At 42.6% G+C, this 13,013-nt stretch overlaps 1 protein-coding gene across 21 annotated transcripts in view; it reads right to left on the minus strand.

The window, feature by feature from the left end:
* The window catches only part of Fars2 (phenylalanyl-tRNA synthetase 2, mitochondrial), a 427,082-nt gene that overhangs the window by 388,927 nt on the left and 25,142 nt on the right, over positions 1 to 13,013 (minus strand). For 17 of the 21 annotated variants that reach the window (XR_010058866.1, XM_063276404.1, XM_063276403.1 and 14 more), the window contains 1 exon segment: positions 5,930 to 6,007. The gene's annotated coding sequence lies outside the window, so the exon portion shown is untranslated. 21 annotated transcript variants of the gene reach the window in all.

The following is a 13,013-nucleotide window of genomic DNA, read 5'->3' on the forward strand; positions in this document are numbered from 1 at the left end:
ATGTTTCTTCCTATTGCCTAAGCTTTTTATAAAATTGTTGCGATATTTCTAGAATTAAAAAACAATCTCACACAATTAAAGAACATGCTTCCCTCTGAGAGAGCCATGGCCACAGCATTAGCAGCTAGCTTACTCAGGAGGAAGGTGGCCACTGTCATCTCAGCATACACAGGGCCTCTAGGACTGGGATACGGAGCCTGAGGAGGCACACGGGGCCTGGGGAAAGCAGGCACATCCGCATGAAAGAGACAGGTCACATGATGGAGGTGGGTATAACGGCCAGTCCCACAGAATTTAGGAGCAGAGGTTGGCACACAGGGCCTGACAGTTAAGATATATATAGCAGTTCCATGGAGAGCCACCTTCAGATGTTGTACATATGTATAGCAGGCCCAGAAAAAAGCCCACCAACAACAAAAGCCACCACCTTCTCTCTGCTCACCCCAGAATTACCTTTGACCTGAGCACCCACAGGCGGAGAATTCCCCTGACACAGGCCATGTGCTTTCCATTGTTATCCATCAAAAGAGCACATACTTCATCCTGGGACCACTGATGCAGACTCAGCCTTGTACCCAAAACTGGAGTCAACTCTACTGGGAGGATCTTAGGAACCAATGTGCATCTCTTTGGTACTGCACACACACGTATGCTTTTATCCCTGGGTCCATACCTAAATTCTTACCTCGTCTACACCTTAACTTCCTGAGTTCTTGCCCAGGGAGGTGCAAAGCAAACATACCTGACTTAACATTCAAGTTAGGCTGATCTCATGTGACCTTGAGAAAAGCTTAGCCTCTTTGAGTCTACATTTGTTCCCACTGCAGAAGCTGAACTAGAGCCCCAGGATTAATATGAAGCTTGTCTGGAATCAATGAGGCAATCTCAGGCCCTGGCACTTATTAATGAATGCTGAAGGTTAGCTACGTGTACCCTTTCTTAAGCCTCGACAGCTGGCACCTCTTCCTCAGGCATATCACCTGAATGCAGAGCACAGCCTGACTGTGGGACAAAGATATCCCCACACCCTAGACTATACCTGAACTCAGCTTGCCTTCTGGAAGCACTCTTGTTCCTGCACTGTGAAACTCTCCACTTAGCTATCTGCAATCATCCAATGTTTATGAACAATCCTCTTGGGACACAAGCCATGCACAGTCAGTCATTGTTTTAACTAAACTAGAGTACTTAAACCACAGTTACCAAGATTAGCACATGTCCTTCCATACGTTGAGTGAACTGAAACTCTGTGACTTCAGAACAGTTCAGGTTCTCCACAGAACAACCTGTGATTACCATGCAGTCCACAGCAGACCAGCATCTGCAACACCCATTCAGTGCAGAAACAGAGCCTTCCTCCAAGCATAATTTGCAGACATAGTCACCTGGACTTCTTGTTCAGCAACACAGGTATGGGTGGAGTCTGAGTCTGCTCTTGAGGTCCCACAAGGAGGAACCAGACTGAAAGGTGTCAAACAAGAACCACTTCAGAATGTGCAAATACTGTTCAGAGTCTGCAAGTGACAAGGGAAATGGGGTGTTACTGATATCTGGGACAAAGCCTGGAAAAAGCAGCACTAGAAAACCCTCAGAGGGCAAGAGACACATCAAAATCCAGCTGAATACCTGTGGTGTGCAGGTCATCTCTGGACACTACTTTCTGCTTTTGTGGGTCTGACAACTAAACTGGAATAATATTTGTTAGTTACAAATAACGAAACTACTTCACACTGGTTACTCCTGCTTCCCTGTCCTGGCATAACCTGGACATCCTTATACCTCAAAGTCCAAAACTCTCCAAATATAAAATCTTTTTGTGCCAACATGACACTACAAGTAAGAGGTACCACAGCTGACTTCTTGACAGTCAGCAGTCAAAATGCAAGCTGACTGAAGATAGTGAACAGACAACGTTCAGCCTGTGCTTACAGGTACACCTGAGACCCAGTACATTCGAATGTCAACTGGGTTTCATGTCCAAGTTATTTCACTATTTGTATATAAAATATTCAAAACAGAAAGCCCAAAATAATGCAGTTCCATCAGGAAAGGGACTGAGGCCAGGTAACATCCACACATGCTACCCTGTGAACCCAGAGAGGTCAGAACTGCCTCCTATAGCAATGATGCTGTCTTTCAAAATTCCAGGAGTTGCCAAGGTGAACATGACATCTCATGCTTAAGGATAAAACTTACCTGGATGAAGCAGAAATCATTTAAGTTGGAGGCCAAGATGGTCTCCACAGAAAGTTCCAGACCAGCCAGGTCTGTAAAACTATGTCTCAGTAGCAAGGAGGAAGGGAAAGAAGGATGAAGGGGCAGGGGGAAGTGGAAGGAAGACCAGAAAGAGGAGGCAGGGAAGACCCCAGAGCTAGAACTGGCTAAAGGAAGAGCGAGCAGAACATCTCCAGGAAAAACAGCTCGTTTTAAAGAGTGGTTGTTGTTGCCTTACTGTCATTTTTATTTCCAATTTCTGGAATACATTTTAAAAATAACTAACTAGCCAATATGGTGGTCAACGATCTAAGATGCAGGGAAAATAACTATTTGGAGCCAGAAAAGTCAGGCTAACTGCTCCAGGAGATGCTTGGAGGCCCCAGGAGCAAAACCTCATTTTCTAAGACTTCGGAGGCAACCAGGTGCCACAGGCTGTTGTCTAAGTTGCCTACCTCAGGTCCATCAGTGCCTCTGTCTCACTCCCACCTCTACAAACACCTGTCACCACAGAAATTAACTGAGGGAAGAAATCTGCATAAAGGTTAGAAGAACCATTTCCCATGTCACCACACTGTTAAGAGATTACCGAAGTGGGAATGTCATGCCAAACACAGTGTGCTCCTCTCAGAAAAGACCAAGCAGAATCACAGACAAATGTCACGGGCCAAAGGTGAGTGAGAACCTTCACATCAGTCTGAATCAGCAGACATAAACAGATATAAAGAGGCCTACAATTCCAAGAGTGTATAGTATACAGACTTATATGTGCATATATATGCACACAAACATCCAGTTCAAGGAATCTATGTCCATGATTTCAAATAGATGTGGGTCAAAAATAATTAAGGCCAAAATTAGTCCCATGCTTGTACTAAACACATACAACCAACTCTTGTTATTTCCTGACAACACAGTGTAACAGTTTTCTGAACAGAACGTATAGTGTATTAGGAGCCATGAAGTCATCTAGACATACATGAGCATACTCAGAAGGACATGCACTAGTGACATACAAGTAGTACCCTGTTGCACAAAAGAGAAGGGCATCTGTGCACTTTTGTATCTGCAGTGGCTCCCCAGCATGTATGACAGCTCTAACTACATCCGTACATTCCGTACATGGAGTGGGTACGGAAGTCCTTGACCTCAGCTACTCAACTCAGTGACTTTTAGCCATCAGTCAGACCTTTAAGACACACACAGCAGTATGGCCACAACCAGTCATGCATTTTTGTTGCTGCAACTATATACAATGCTCTCACAGAAAATAGGACACAAAGTAGGGCTGCCATTTTCAAATATTATGCCTATCATGCGTCCATTTAATTTTCAGTTTTTGAGCTAGTCTCTACATATGGCGCAGGGTGGCACTGAAATCACCATCTTTCTCCTCTGCAGGAGTGTGCCACCATGCCCTTCTTAAAACATTCGTTAAAAAAAATTAAAATAAGAACACACACATACTCAAATCTCATCCCCAAACTGAAGAAATTTCTAAGTAACCTTAAAAATCACAGTTCAATGCAGCCACTATCCTGAGAGAAGAAATACAAGGGACACAGCTTCTTCCCTTCTGTCCTCCAAATGCCCTAAGACTACACTGACTCTGTGATCCACTCACAAACAAACCCAGGTCTTCTGCATTAGTACATACATGGGTGTTTCCAAACACAAGGAGAAGGAGCTGAACAGTGTGCTCCGAGGACATAAACTTTTAAATGAGAAGCCTTCTGGAACTATCAGAGATAACCTTAAAAAGGCAACAGTCTTCAGTTCACACAATTTAGTAGCCACCGGTGATAGTTATTCTTGGTTGTCACCTTGGCTACATCTGGAATTAACTAAGTGCAAACGGCTAGGCACACCTATAGGGGACTTTTTTTTTTCTTAACTAAATCATTAAGTGGGAAGACCCACTTCTAATCCAGATCTTTGAGGTAGGAGGATATACCTTTAATCCACCTATTTTGAGGTGGGAAAATCACCTGTAATGTGGGCTGGCAGTTTATACAAAGGACATGGAAAAGGAAGCTTGTTCTGTCTTTGCCTGCTTGCCTTAGCTCTCACTTGCAAATCAGTTCCTTTGCTGGCATTAAAGCCCACTTCTCCAGAATTCCTGTGTACACTGAAGACCAGCTGAAACATCTAGTCTCATGTACTCAACTACTACTGCATTCTTGGGCCTTCCATTGGTAGACGACCATTGTTGGACAAGCTGGACCACAGCCTGAATGTCATCCTAATATTTACATATATTTATATGTGTATATGTATATATGTATAATTTTCTATATATTTACAGAGTCAGTACATACATTTTGTTCCTCTAGGGAGCCCTGATTAATACATCACCAAACCCAGAAGGTGACCTACATCTTGCACTGAAATCTAGAAAGGCAAATCTCTACCTGTCCTCTGTACTCTGGAGTGCACAGCTCTACAGAGTAAACTAAATCTCCTGCTATAGCAACCAGCACTAAAGCAAAACCAGGAGAGTAATTTTCTGCCACAAATCAAGATATAAGATTCCCTTCATATATAAGGAATATACCCCAGCAATCCCAGCTAATGAGATTTTTGTGACTCATCATAGTAAAGCATTTAGGTAAGAGCTAAAGAACAGCATTCTAGAAGGAGTTAGGGAGAATATACCCAAGTCCCATACCTTCACCTGTAGTGTGGCACCAGTTGGAGTGGGGATGGGCCCATAGTATCCTTTTGTTTCTGTTTATACTGGGATTGCATAGAGCTTCCTGCATGACAAGAAGCACTCTATCTCTGAGCAGTAGTTCAGCGGGATGTGAGCCAAGGGTACTGGGCCAGGATGTCTTTCTCTCCTCTCAACCCTTCAAGAGACGCTGAGGACAGAGCACCCCCTGGATCCCTGCTTACAAGGCAGCTATAATGAGGCCAGCTCCAGAAGACCCTCTTGTATCCTTGCTAGTAGCAATGTGAGATGCTGGAGACCCTGTGGCATGAAGGCACCCCTTGTCATGGCTCCATTTGTGAAAGCCATATAGCCAGCCCCTTGTGTCCCCTTCAGGGATAACCAAGTTTCTTAGCAAAATGTGTGCAGGAGAATGAATGTCCCTATGTTTTCTCTGTGGATAAAAGCTGTAAGTTCACTTTATCTTGTATAAAAGAAGCCCACAGTGTTTGCCACGGCTCCCCTCAGGCTTCCCCAGCTCAAATCAGCTTTACACACTTTGCTTGGTTTTCTTTCAAAGCAAACTTCTGACAGAAAGGGATAGAATGGAGCTATATTTTAAAATTCAATAGAACCAATGCATATTTATTCAAAATGTTTAAAGAAAAAATTTACTCAAGAAAGTCAAAAGGAAAACCAAACAGTGCTGACATTTTTAAGATAATATTTTAAATAAAAGAAACACTTTAAAATATAAACTCAGAAAGTCAGGGTAAAGGCATATAATGGCATTTAAAGATTACTATATTTTAAATAATATTTTCACTTAAAAGGGGGAAGGCTAACCAGTAGCTCCCAGAACTAACTCTGAAGCAGACTTTGAATCCATTGCTGCTTAGTCTCTGTGCCTCAGACACGTGTGTGTCATGGGACATCGTTTGGCATCTGATGGTTGAGTGCAAACTCCAATCCACACATACGAACTGACTCCATCTGTGTGACACACACTTAGCTTCTCTCTGCTTCTTCCTTCCTCATTCTCACAGGGAAGGCAATCAGACCTACCTCCGAGGTGGGGCCTGGAAGCCTGTGCACTTGCTTGTGAGAATGCAGAGTCAGGCGGCCTTCACAGGAAACAGTACCCTGAAAAGAAAGACAAAATTATCCTATGGTTCAACAGTTCCTACTGCAATGTACGACGACTAAAAGCAGGGACATGATGGGATACCAGGAGCACAATGTTATGCTTATATCATCCACATGAGCCAAATAAGATGTGCTGTAGCCTAGAAAGGGAAACTGCCCATATGGCTACACACAGATGACCTTGAAAATATTACGCCAAGTGAAGTGACCCCTCATGAAAAGACAAAGGCTGCATAATTCCACTTAGCGAAGGTACTGACATTAGATATATTCACAGAGATAGAAAGCAGAACAGCGGCTTCCACAGGTCAGATGGGGAAGGAATAGAATGTCAATGTTTAATGGATGCAAAGGTTCAGTTTAGAATGACTGAAATGGATGGTTGTGACAGAGGCACAACACTGCGATGTAAGTAATACTAACATACTGCATGCTAAAAATGGCAATGTTTGTGTCTCATGTGCTTTGCCATGACAAAAACATTTCAATATTCAAAACAGAGTCATATGTCAGGATCAACACACATGTGCATGACCTGCAGGGCTTTCAGAAAGGCCTGACTGGGGTGATGAGGGATGAAGAATGACAAGTAAGAAAAGCCAGGGCCATGCAGGCCATACGCTGTAATGGAGAGGCACCAGCAGCAAGGAAAGTCAGCTAGTTTCAGTCTAAGGATGCAGTCTCAGGTTGCAATTATCTGAGAGGATTAGGCTGTAGTTGGTTCTTTCAGCACAAGGGTGCATCATCATCCATACTCAGACCTCTAGAAGATCTTGCCATTTCCCCGTGCCTAACCTGGGGAAGGTCTTACCATTGCCTGGGACTGAGTCATTAGGGGTCTTGACATGGCTGTACTCACATAACAATACACATCTCCTTAGGATTTCATCCACTCCCCACACATCTAAGTTCTCATGTATGGCTAGCACACAGTAGAGACTCTCATGACCAGCTCCCTTCTTACTCACCTGTCTCCTTGCCATCCTTACTGAGAGGCTGCTATTCACAAACTGTGACCTCTATGTCTGAGCTCTCCTTCTAAGAGGAGCCCCTTCCAGCACTGGCCCTCTCTGTCAGGAAATATCCTTCCATCTAAACATCCAGTGGCATGCAGTGCAGTCAAAGCAGCCTCATTTCTCCACACTATAAAGCTAAAATGACACCAGAGAACACACTGATTGTCATACGTCATTGCTAGATTGCTCATCTCGAAAACGGCCTCACAGGCTAAGGCTATCACACAGAGCTGACGGGAGGAAGGGGGAAAAAGCTCCTGGCTCTTATATGCTTCTACTTGACAGCCAGCCAGAGACTATGTTACATCTATTGATGCTTTTAAAAGTACTTAATGGGGGATGCGTGGACCTCCCTGGGAAGGCAAAATAGAATAGACTTTGAGGATGGATTAGGGACTGTCATAGGGACAATAGGAATTTGGGGGGGTGGGATATACTGGAAGAGTGGAAAAAAAGGAAAAAGAAATATTTTAGTGGGGTTGGGGATTTAGCTCAGTGGTAGAGCGCTTGCCTAGGAAGCGCAAGGCCCTGGGTTCGGTCCCCAGCTCCAAAAAAAAAAAAAAAAAAGAACCAAAAAAAAAAAATATTTTAGTAAAAATGAAAATAGAGCTCAACTCGCCCAGCCTCCAGGTAACGAGTGACACACTGCATTTTTTACCCTGCATGCCCTACAAATCTAAATTCTAAAACAAAGTAAATTCTAAAAACCTGACCAACACTCAACTGAAGTAATTCCCACTCGACAGTAGTTAGCATCATCTCTGATTGCCTCTCCTTTCTGAGGGTCTTTATGCCATCTTCATGCCTCCTCTTATTCCATGTAAACTGAAATAATTTCAATGTTTTCCTTACCAAGGTCTTTGTGTGGATGTAACATACATGCAAGTGCATAAAGGTCAAATCTTCCCTGAATTAGGTCCCAAGATGTATGTGTTCTTCACATATGACTTCCTCAGACCGCTGTAGGCTTAGATTTTTCAAAACCTATTTTAATAGGGGTCTTTAATGCTTCAACCTCCCTTCTAGCCCACCTAACAGAGGTAGGGGAAAAGAAAGGTTAACAGGAAACAGAGGTTGTAGACCTGCTTAGGAATTCCTCTTTGGCGCTACTCCAATCTTTGTTGTCAGTGTGAGGTCCAAGTTGAACCTCTTCCAGGACCCCTTGAATGAGACTCACGAAGGCAGTGATCAATGTAATAGCAAGAGGAGTTTAATTCCGACATGTTGGGGTCCTCCCACTTCAAGGGGAGATGACTCTAAGCAGATTTTAACAGGGCATTATATACCCTGCAAACAACTGGGGCAGAATCTGCACAATGGTAACTAGGCAGGGTACTGTGCACATCTGGTAGAGTGAAACAACTTTCACATTGGACCCAGTGTGCCATTCAAGACTTCCCCAAGGGGGTGTTCGGTTGGAAGCCACAAGTAGCTTTGTGTGACAGTTTGGCATGTAGCTGTTCCAGGAACTAAACCAGCTTTTGTCTTCCTGGGAAGGAGGGGTCCTTGTGCTGGGAGGTTTGTGGTGGGGATTTTCCCACTGGCCCTAGATTGGCCCCAACGCTGGCTCTTTCAGTCAGTAGTCCAGTCCACTATCAAAACACCAAACATGAATCAGCAGTAGCAGTCCAGTCTGATCTGTACAAACCCGTGAAACCAGAAGGAAGGCATCAGAACACCAGGAGAAGTTCTTTGGTGAGTCTCTACAAAGTCATGACAAGAGAAGATCAGCAATGCTGAGCAAAGTGAATCAATGCAAGAGCTTCATCAGTGAAGTCTAGCAAAGTAGAACAAGATGAACCCATACAAGAGCCTCATCACACTGTCTATAGGGTTATATTTATATTTTTTCTAATCATATCTGCTTCAGCAAAACATCACATGACATAACTGAGTCTCCAAAGAAATTTCCACTTCAGACCATCATCCCACACACCCTCCCTCCTCCTCTCTGCCCAGTGAGAGCTATAACTCTCCAGCCTACAGACTTACTTCCTTCCCCCACCACTTCCTCCCAAGCAAAGGATCACAAATCCAAGGCCTGATCACAAATCAAACAACCTGGAAATATAAAGACAAATGAATGGCTAACCTCAAGTACTAGAATGAGTACCAATCTCTAAATTAAAGATAAAAACACATTCATCTAGTAGTCGCATATGTTTATAAACCTAATGAAAAATATGTGCCGAATATACCTGAATTGTATCTTTGGTCATTCATGGGTGGGTGGGTGGGTGGGTGGGTGGGTGTGTGTGTGTGTGTGTGTGTGTGTGTGTAGAACATAAAACTTCCTTTTTGATGATCCAAGAAGTTTTAATTGTTAATGAGATTCATTCCGTGTAGTACTTCTCACCTGTGGCAAACCTAGCACATCTAATTTGTTTTAAAAGGAATTTTAATCACCCAATCAATCAAAGCCTTGGCCTTCAGCCTTCAGTCACTTCACTATGGTCAATCAGCACTGCAAATTCATGCTGTAACACTTCTGTTGGCCTCAAGCTCCAAAATGTCCATGACAAGAATATAATTTGAGCAAGCCCTCTAATAGATGAAAAAATGGTGCACACAGTTTTGAAATTGGCTTTTGCCAAGATATTACATCACCACTAAGTAATAACTTTTCCTCCATTGGGAAGTTTAAAGACTTTGAAACAATTTAAGTCTATACACACTGAAATTTAAAAAATAAAAATAAAAATAATTTCTAAAAGAAATAACCTATTTGGGGGTTTAAATCATTTCTCTTCTACATGCAGGAGTCAGGATCCTCCCCACAGTCAACCCAGCCTCCATGCATGCACTCATGGGTGCCCATTCTTTCTGCATCACCCTCTGTCAGTAGAGAAGGAAGCTTGCATCTTGCTTTGGCCAAGGCATCATGGCTCAGTCACTTCAGCATACACACAGAGCCACATTTCTCCCAATAAGACCAAAAGCAACTCTCTTACAAACCCCACCCAGTGGTGGCTCCTGTTCTTTTCAGGGATTTATCTCTTTCTTTCCCAAGGAACAGACTTAAGTATCTAAAAAAGCTTCTTAAACATTTTCTACTCACAACACTTTGCACCAGAAAAATTTTACACTGCCGTGGATATATAGTATATAAAACAGATACATAAATCAAATATGTACTGGTAATAACTCATTATAAATATATTTTAGAATATTTCTTAGTATATTCCTAATTAGACTGTTTATTATATGAAGTAAATTTGTTTATTTTTACATAAAGAATTCAAATCTGGCTTGAAAGTATAACCCTCTAGGACACAGATGAGATTATCTTCGATGTTTTTGGAGCTGATTGGAATGTTGATTTTATAAGTATCAACACTATGCAAGAGAACCACTTCACACAAATGTGCAGCAAACAGTGGCAGGAAGCATATTTAAGACCACATCAGAAATTGCTGAGATTGTATCCTAACAACAGGCCAAAATCTATGGAGTGATGTTTTCCAGAATTTAAGTCTGCAAAACAAACAATTTTCAAAATGATACATCCTAAGACAATACATATCAAAGAAAAACCAATTAAATCATGCTGAAGAATAAAAGTAGAAAATATTATTTGTTTGAATAGTGAAAGTATTTGATTTCTATGAACAAAGAAAAATTTGAATGCACAGTTTATGAGCAACAACCACCAGCACTGCAACGTGAAACTTCCTGAATCAGAACCCAGGCCTTTCAGGAAGATTTAAAGTCCTCAGTGTACAGTGTACACAGGACAGGACAATGTGCCTGTGCTGTGTGCTCAGAACAAAGACAGCAGTGAGGTCACCTGACACAGCTCAGATGAGTATGGCAAGAATACTAGGGGTTCAGAACAGGTTGGACTTTGAGTTAATTTTTGGTTGCTGAAGATTCAGAAACTGCCGCTGTAGCCAAAGCCTGCAGAACTCCCACCTGCAGTTACACGACCCCATAAGGCAATGCAGTTTCAGACACTGACAGCTGTAACATGCTTCTCCAATTGCTCACCCAGCTGTCTGTCAGCCCGGGGAACACTTGACTCCACTACACTGTTCTGGGAGTGATTTCCACCAATGCTGCCAGGAGCCAATGTGTTCAACACAGTAGCCACAACTGTGTTTACCAGATGTTCCTTCTTCAAAACAGGGCCTTCTCTGGGTGTTTAAGGGTCTCTCATTCTGCCTTTCTCCCACCTCTCTAAATATTTCAACTTAGTCTCCTTCAAAGACTCTTGTCCTTCAATCATCCCTCTCAGAGTTCCATCACTGGCTGTTATAGTCTCTGCTTTTTATCTTTTTGTGGTGTTTTGGTGTAGGTTGACGTCTTTATGTAAGATGGCAGGTACAAAACAAAATGAGGCCTGTCATTGGTCAAGAAAGAAGGATGGGAGGGAGAAAAGTTCTAGAAAGAGGAGAAGGAGCTGGGAGAACATGGTGGCAGATGTTAAGATTCTTCTCTGTGCATAGATAAAGGTTATGAATATTTTTAAGGGATGGGTGTGTACAGGATTTTGTGCTGTCTAGATCGGTAAATTATATCTTATAAATTGGATCAGAGGTTATTGTGTGGTGTGTTCTTTCATGTGGCAACTTAATTGAGTTCAAGAGACGGTACCATGGCTGGATGTACCAAGCTTGCATGGAACTGGGATGTGTAAGCCTGGCATGGAAACAACGAAAGCAAAGCAGCACGGCAAGGTGCCACATTAGAACGGCTTGGGGACTGCCTGGGTCAGAGAGTACTTGGGGGCAGCATGGAGCCACTGTGATAAATTAGCACTAGTTCCTATGGCGTGTCCGCCAGGATCAGCGAGGCCTGGGAGCAAAGCATGGAGTAGTATGCACAAGAACCAGTCATGCTGCTTCTTTTTTACTGCAACATTCTGGTCTAATCCATCTTCGAGTATCATGATCTTCAAATGTCAATAAGTCAGGGTTCCTCAGGGATTTCAATTCACTACAGCATCCCTTGGAGCTTCAGCCCACTTGTGTATCCATGTGTGGGGCTTCTACAAGTGGGTGTACCTTGGAGATGTTCTACTTGGCCAATCCAAACTCTATCCCCAACTTTGCTAATTTACCAGCTGGGACAAGGTGGATAAGGCAGTCCACCATGAAAACTGAGGGCATCGTTAGTCTTCCCTCTCTCCTTTCCTCCACTGCTGCTGCTAAAGCCATCGTTGTTATCTGGATTATCAGAACATCCCACAAATACACGTCTGTGCTGCCCATGTATCAACTGACCAACATATATCCCTGACCAACAATGCTGGCTGCTGTCAAGATTATCTATTTCCTAAGAGTCTCCTTAGTTAAAACTCTCTTGAAAAGAGTGAAGAACTTTAGATTCATAATTTGTTTCCTGAACATTTGACAAACCTCGTGTCTTGTTATCAACTATCCCTCACCAAACACCAACCTGCCAGAAACACAAATCCACGTCAACAGTATGCAAAGCCAAGAGAAGTCCACGGATGCCTCGTACGTAGCTAAATCCTGCTCACACTAACGACCTCTGAAAATCTCCCCTCTACCTGTCCCTAAGGGTGACCCTACTCTCAGAACTTACATCACCACGGTGTCTACAGATTCTATTGAACTTGCTGACATTAATCTCTCTCACTAAAATATCCATTCTTTGGAGGAGGGAAATGTGTCTTCCTAGGCTTTTATATCTAACTAGCACATATTAGTGTAATAAATCAATGAATTTTTGTAAAGAAACATTATTTTTCAAATATATTGAATATTTAATTCTAAAGGCAACAAAAGTAGATAAATCTCTAACTCATTAGTATTACTCAATATTACCAAAGAAAATAGGGAATTATTTTTCATAAAATAGGCTGAAAACTTCAGTGTACTATCAATAGAAAAAGGTGAGCAAAATACTCATCTCTCTGATATTGAACAATCTAAGGATCTGAAATTACCCAGCCTCCCGCCAACCCTGTGGCACCTTGCCATGAAAAAAGGGCTCAAGGAGCAGGGGATTTTAGAATGGTGTTT

Source organism: Rattus norvegicus, chromosome 17 (assembly GCF_036323735.1).
Source record: "Rattus norvegicus strain BN/NHsdMcwi chromosome 17, GRCr8, whole genome shotgun sequence".
NCBI lineage: Eukaryota > Metazoa > Chordata > Mammalia > Rodentia > Muridae > Rattus > Rattus norvegicus.